The sequence below is a fragment of the Haliotis rubra genome, unplaced genomic scaffold (assembly GCF_003918875.1).
Source record: "Haliotis rubra isolate DU_JTF1 unplaced genomic scaffold, ASM391887v1 Scf692, whole genome shotgun sequence".
Classification (NCBI taxonomy): Eukaryota; Metazoa; Mollusca; class Gastropoda; order Lepetellida; family Haliotidae; genus Haliotis; species Haliotis rubra.
In genome coordinates, this window is record NW_025767404.1 from 205,110 (window position 1) to 211,109 (window position 6,000).

Consider the following 6,000-nt stretch of genomic DNA (forward strand, 5'->3'; position numbering starts at 1 on the left):
TCCAACAACCTTGGCACGCTAAAATAGCTGTGGAATTCCTTGCTTTCATCATGAGTCTTCACATGCATCACCAGAGGATCATCCAATAAATAAATATGTGCAAAAGTAAACAAAAGAATTCTATCATGAAGAGCCTCCACATTAATGAAACCCCGACCTCCAGAATTGATTGGCATATATAAACGGTTGAGAGAAGAACGAGGGTGGTTGGCTCTGTTATCAGACATGATCCTTCTGGTCAGGCGGTCAAGACTCTGGATATCTTGTTTTGTCCAATCATCTACTCCAAAGGAATAGGAGAGGACTGGCACAGCAAAAGTATTGGTGGCCTTGACCTTGTTTCAAGCATTTAGCTCTGAGCTCCAGATAAGCGAGATTTGTACTCTGCCCGAAGTTTGTCTTGATTTTGGGCATTCTGGAGCTTGTCTCGAACTTGCATTCAAAGATAGGTGTAGGCCTGATCTTCCACAAGATGCTCAATAAATCATGCCCCCAGTAACTTGACCGATCCACCATTAACTACCTTGCCACGTTTTAATGAAGAGTATTACATTTGTCGAGTCCAAATGTCATGCCAATATCATTAAAAAAGGACTCGACAAGGAGAACCTGTTCTTTCAAATTGGTATCTCCTTTAGCAAGGAGCTCGATGTCATCCATGTAAAGAAGATGAGTAAGTGATTTTGGGGATCTGTGCTGAGGAGGTCCAAGATGGTTACCCTCCTCTCTGTTGAGCAGAAAGCTCAAAGGATTTAGAGACAAACAAGAAAGCAAAGGTCTAAAGGAGTCCCCCTGGAAAAATCCCCTTCTGATTGGAACAGATACCGAAGTCTGCACCTGTCCTTGCGAGTACATCTCAAGTTGAGTCGACCAGCAACTCATTAAAGGCTTGAGTAAATCAAGTAGTCGCTCCGGGAGGTCAATACAACGAGACTTCAGAATCCATTCATGGGGGGCAGAGTCGTATGCTTTTTGGCACATGGAGGTTGCGGTGATATGTTTTAGCCTCTTCCAAAATAATTTTCTGTACAAGAAGTTGATCCTTGCACCCCCAACATCCCTTTCTCGCTCCTTTCTGCTCTCTATAAATTATATCATTAGCAGAGCAGTATGATGACACGAGGTTTGTCAAACACCCTGTGAATAATTTGTATTGTGTATTTAAACATTAGACTGCAGGAAGTACCAGAGATTGCGAAAGAGAGAAGTATATTCTGGATCTGCTAGGGGGTCGAGGAAAACGATTGCAAGAAATACAAGAAGCAGCATGCGTGGAAGAATGGAGAAGAGAAGCATGGGCTATCCTAAAAGGCAGAAAGACAGCACGGCAGGTAGAACAAGAGTAGCATAGAGAAGAACTGGAGCGACTAGGAGAAATAGTATGGGAGAAAAAGGAATACACAAAGCGATTGGAAGAAGCTCACAAAGAGGTAGAAACGGCTCTACGAAATACACAAAAGAAAAATATAGCAGACGTTGCAAATACTACATGGTCCATTCTAGGATACCGTAAACAACCAGAAGGACAAACAGCCAGCAGAGTAGTCTTGTTGCAAAAAGGCGTAGAAATGCCAATTGTGGTTTGGGCAAACAAAAGATTGGAGCGTGTGCTGGAAGAGAACCACGACTTTGTGGAGACCACTACGGACAAATACGGACGAAAAAACGTGTTGGATACCAAGAGGCTTGGCCAGCAACGAAGATTACCCTGTTGGCCTGCACATCCGCATAGAACCCACCAGAACTTTCCAGAAAGATGGAAGGACCATATTCTGAAATCCTATTGCCGTAGTAGTTGCCCCAGATCCTAGAAAGCTATCTTCTATAGAAACCGAAGAGATAGAGCAAGACTACAACGACCTGCTAGACGAAAAAATGCAAACCATGACTGCAATAGCCCCACTTCCAAAGGATACAACCAAACTTCTAGATGTCGAGCCTGGAAAATACATGTGCAGAAAGTTTGCCGCTGCAACATTCAGAGGGAAAGCAAGAATTGTATTGTATCTGCTGCCAGTGGGGGAAGATAGGAACCCAACCACAGACATTGAAATACCGACATATGGATACTTTCTAGAGAAGAAAATAGAAAAAGTTGGTGGAGTAGAAAGCCCTGCGGAAAGCAGACAGCTTGCTTCTCTGTAGAGTAGGTCCAGAAAAGACAACACCACAAAAAAAACAAAGATAGACTGGTGTCTGTAGTATACAGCTAAAAACAAAATTATGGTCCCAACAGGGATACATAATAGAATACCTCTAGCGTACCCAACGATATACATTCTGCTACGATTTGCAAACCGTTTTGCTGTATGTTTGCCAAAGTGGCCTAGTATACGAGCTGGTTGATCTATTGGCCCTTCCCCAGCCATTTCTCGTAGTTTTTCGTCCACAGAAGAATCCTCCATAGGGTCCACTTTCCAGTATGCAGCCTCTGCTTTGTCAAATTTCTCGAATGGGAAGCGGGGTGGATTCCCTCTTTTGTATACAATATGCATTGCTGCAAAAATATGTAGTTCTATATACTACATTTCCAATTGTGTGCACATATATTTTTTCTACTACATGTAGTGGGGGGGCCCGGCGTAAAATCGTGAACGACCGACTCCAAGAGACATTGTCCAATCTAGAAACAAAACTACAAGGCAACAGCATCGACTACACCCAAGACTATTCCATCGTCCTAGACCGCAAGCAGCTTGTGCAATTCCTCTGCAGCCAACATGGATTTGTCGAGCAAGACGATCTCGTGGAAGCTATCAAAAGTGGAAAACCCACCATCCTGGACAACACCCACTCGGTCGGCAACCATGTTTGCATGTGGGTAGAGACAACAAAGTCCGGCAAAACGATGGGCACCAAGCTGTACAACAAAGTCGTTTGCAACTTCGAAGCCGGAGAAATCCGAGAACCGATTGGCGGCCATCTTGCCGACTATGTGGATTGTCCAAACGAGCATCTCCGGAAAACTTTTCTCCACCCAGACGTACACCAACGAGGTTGCACTCGCATAGAAGTGTTGCTGTACGCCTGCCAAGACACCGACCTGTCCACCAAGAGAGCAGAAAACGTTTTGCAAGACGTGTTGGAGTGGGTTTCGCCAGCAGCCGACGGTCTATTCGTAGTACAACCACCAGCAACGCAGTGGCTTCGTCTCCCAGAAAAGATAGACCGCTGTTTGGTCTTAGCCTACTGTCCACAGCAAACGATCTTCGTCGCGTGGTATGCACATTGAAAACGGGTCGCATGTCCGGAGGACACATTCGTCCAACCAACACAGAACCCTCGGACAAAACCATCGACTGGGCCATAAGAGACTTCGGTTTTCGAAAGGGTTCCAGTATTCCTTGTGGACAACCTATCGGTAGAAGGAGATACAGTGGAACTAGGCCCACTCTGATGCCCTGCAAAGGCAAGGACACCAAGACGGTGCTAGCTGCAAGCAAGAAGCCAACAGCTCTACATCCATTCGGCATGGATCCAGACATATTTCTCCTGACAACTCCACACATCGAATGGCAATGGAGGCCGAAAAAAATGCCAAAAACTGGGCAGAGAAAGATCCAACCAACCTTTCCAAGAAATGCCGAACATAGCGGCCAATCACAAAATTTCTACTCTGTCTACACAAACATGAGGAAGGAAATTGCTGGAGCTACTGGAGTCCGAGAAGGCAGAAAATTGGCAACGAAGAGCCGAAAAGGTGATACAAAAGGAAATACATACCCGGGAAGAACGGACAAAAAAACACAAACGTATTGTTTGTATACCCTACTACAATATTTTTTTCCAACTAGGCTGCATTCCACACATCGACTTCTCTACTCCATATAGTGTGGATCCCCGTGTTTGGCCTGTGGAGAAACTGTTTTGGACGTTTCTGTCTTCTCGTCGACCGGTATGTGGGACTGCGTGCTAGCCGGTGTGCTGTGTTTCCAGGTCTTGTAGACGACCTTCCGGAGAAACACGCAGCTAGCGAAAGGTAGGTCCACCTTTGGGCCGATTCTACCATCTGCCGCACCTTCTCGATATCCAGATGGGTCTCTTCTTGTTCCTCTTCTATTTCCTCCCGTAGTTCTTCTTTGTCCTCCTTGTCTAGTCTAAACAAGATGTCAACCAACAAATTCGTGGTTTGCTCCACACGAGCGGAAAACGGGCTTGCACGTCTTGATGCAGGAAAGTTTTCCCGCAAGTGTTGGTTTGGGCAATCCACATAGTTTGCCAGATGTCCACCGATTTGCTCTCGGACTTCTCCTGCTTCGAAATTGGAAACAATCTTGTTGTAGAGTTTCATTCGTATTGTATAGCCATTCCAGGTTTCGACCCAAGAACAGACGTGGGCCCCAACACTACCCGTATTGTCTAGAATTGTTGGACTGTTCGACTGCATACCAGAAGACAAGTCTCCTTGCTCTCGGAAACCATGTTTCTTCCAAAGGTATTCCACCAGTCGCTTGCGGTCTAGCACACCAGATAAATCTCTTGTATAGTCGATAGAATACAGCCCAAAGCCGTGTGCTAGTAGTTGGCGTTCTAGTTTTGGAATTGGCGTTTGTAGCTTGCCGATTGGTATTTCGGAAACGTCTATCTTTGCTACGAATAGAGCGTATGCCTTCTCTTCCGGATATAGTTCTTGCCACTTGTCTTTCACTTTCTTTCCGGTCTCTCTCTCTATGCTAGTGATGGTGCTCCGTATTGCTCCACATGTTGTCTTCTCGCATTCCTATCGTGTGTAGGATATTTGTTTGCACATGTTTGGGGTTCGCCAAAGACTCTTGTACTGCGATGGAGATTCTGGAAACGACGAGTTGTGCGGAACCTTCCCTTCAAGTCGTACAGGATACTTTGGCATTCTTGCAAACGCAGTCTTTGGTGTTGGAGGTAGCCGAACACGTATATATCGTCTACAAATGTAGGTAGACATTCCAATGGTTGTAGATTTGTTCTACCAAGATGTCCAACAAGATAGTTGACACCGGCGATATTAGATACAAGATTGCTGTCTACAGTATTTTCTAGGAGTAGATGTGCTCCTACAGACTTTTCGACCCGCAGCCCCATTTGTTGGAAAGTCGTTTCGGTTGCCATCTTCTGCTATATGTAGTGCTATACATTAGAACTACCAAATCTCTAATTAGCAATTTTCGACTACTGTTGCATGGGAACAAATGCAAAAAGTTAGTACCAATCCTAGTAGTCCTGACAATATTTGTGCTCTCAATAACAGGTGCGAAGTGCTGTACACGGACACTGACTCCCTGCTGATGGAAATTCGGACTGAGGATGTGTACGAGGACATGAAGAAACACATGCACCTGTACGACACCTGTGACTACCCCAAAGATCACCCCATGCGCAGCCAAGTCAACAAAAAAAAGTGTTTGGCAAGATGAAGGACGAATGTGCCGGCACACCGATCGCGGAATACATCGGCTTGAGGACCAAGATGTACTTCATTTTGAAAACCGACAACGGCGACATCCGAAATGCGTTGGGGGTCAAGAAATACGTGGTGAAACAACACATCAAACACGCCAGATTCAAGGAAGCCCTGTTCAAGATTCGGACATTCAGACATCAAATGAATACTCTAAGAAGCGATGGACACAGGATATACGGCCTGACGATAAACAAAACGTCCCTGTCACCGATGGACATGAAACGTTGGATCGCCATCGACAGAATCAACACGTACACGTACGGGCACAAAAAATTGAACTAAAAGAATAAATATATATATGTTATGTCACGACATCAAAAAATATTTGAAAACATTTATTACAGCCCGCCTGGGTACTGGAAAGGCGCGAGAGCCATACACAAGCTTGCCGAGATAGCAAGAGTATCACAAAACGAAGCCAAAGCGTGGTTGGAAAAACAAGCCCTGTGGCAAATCTATCTACTGGCGCTACGTACCTAGAAGAAGACTTGACGTGTCGACGCCCAATAGTGTTCACCAAGCTGACCTCCTGTTTCTACCTCACGACAGGGTGAGACGTAAAA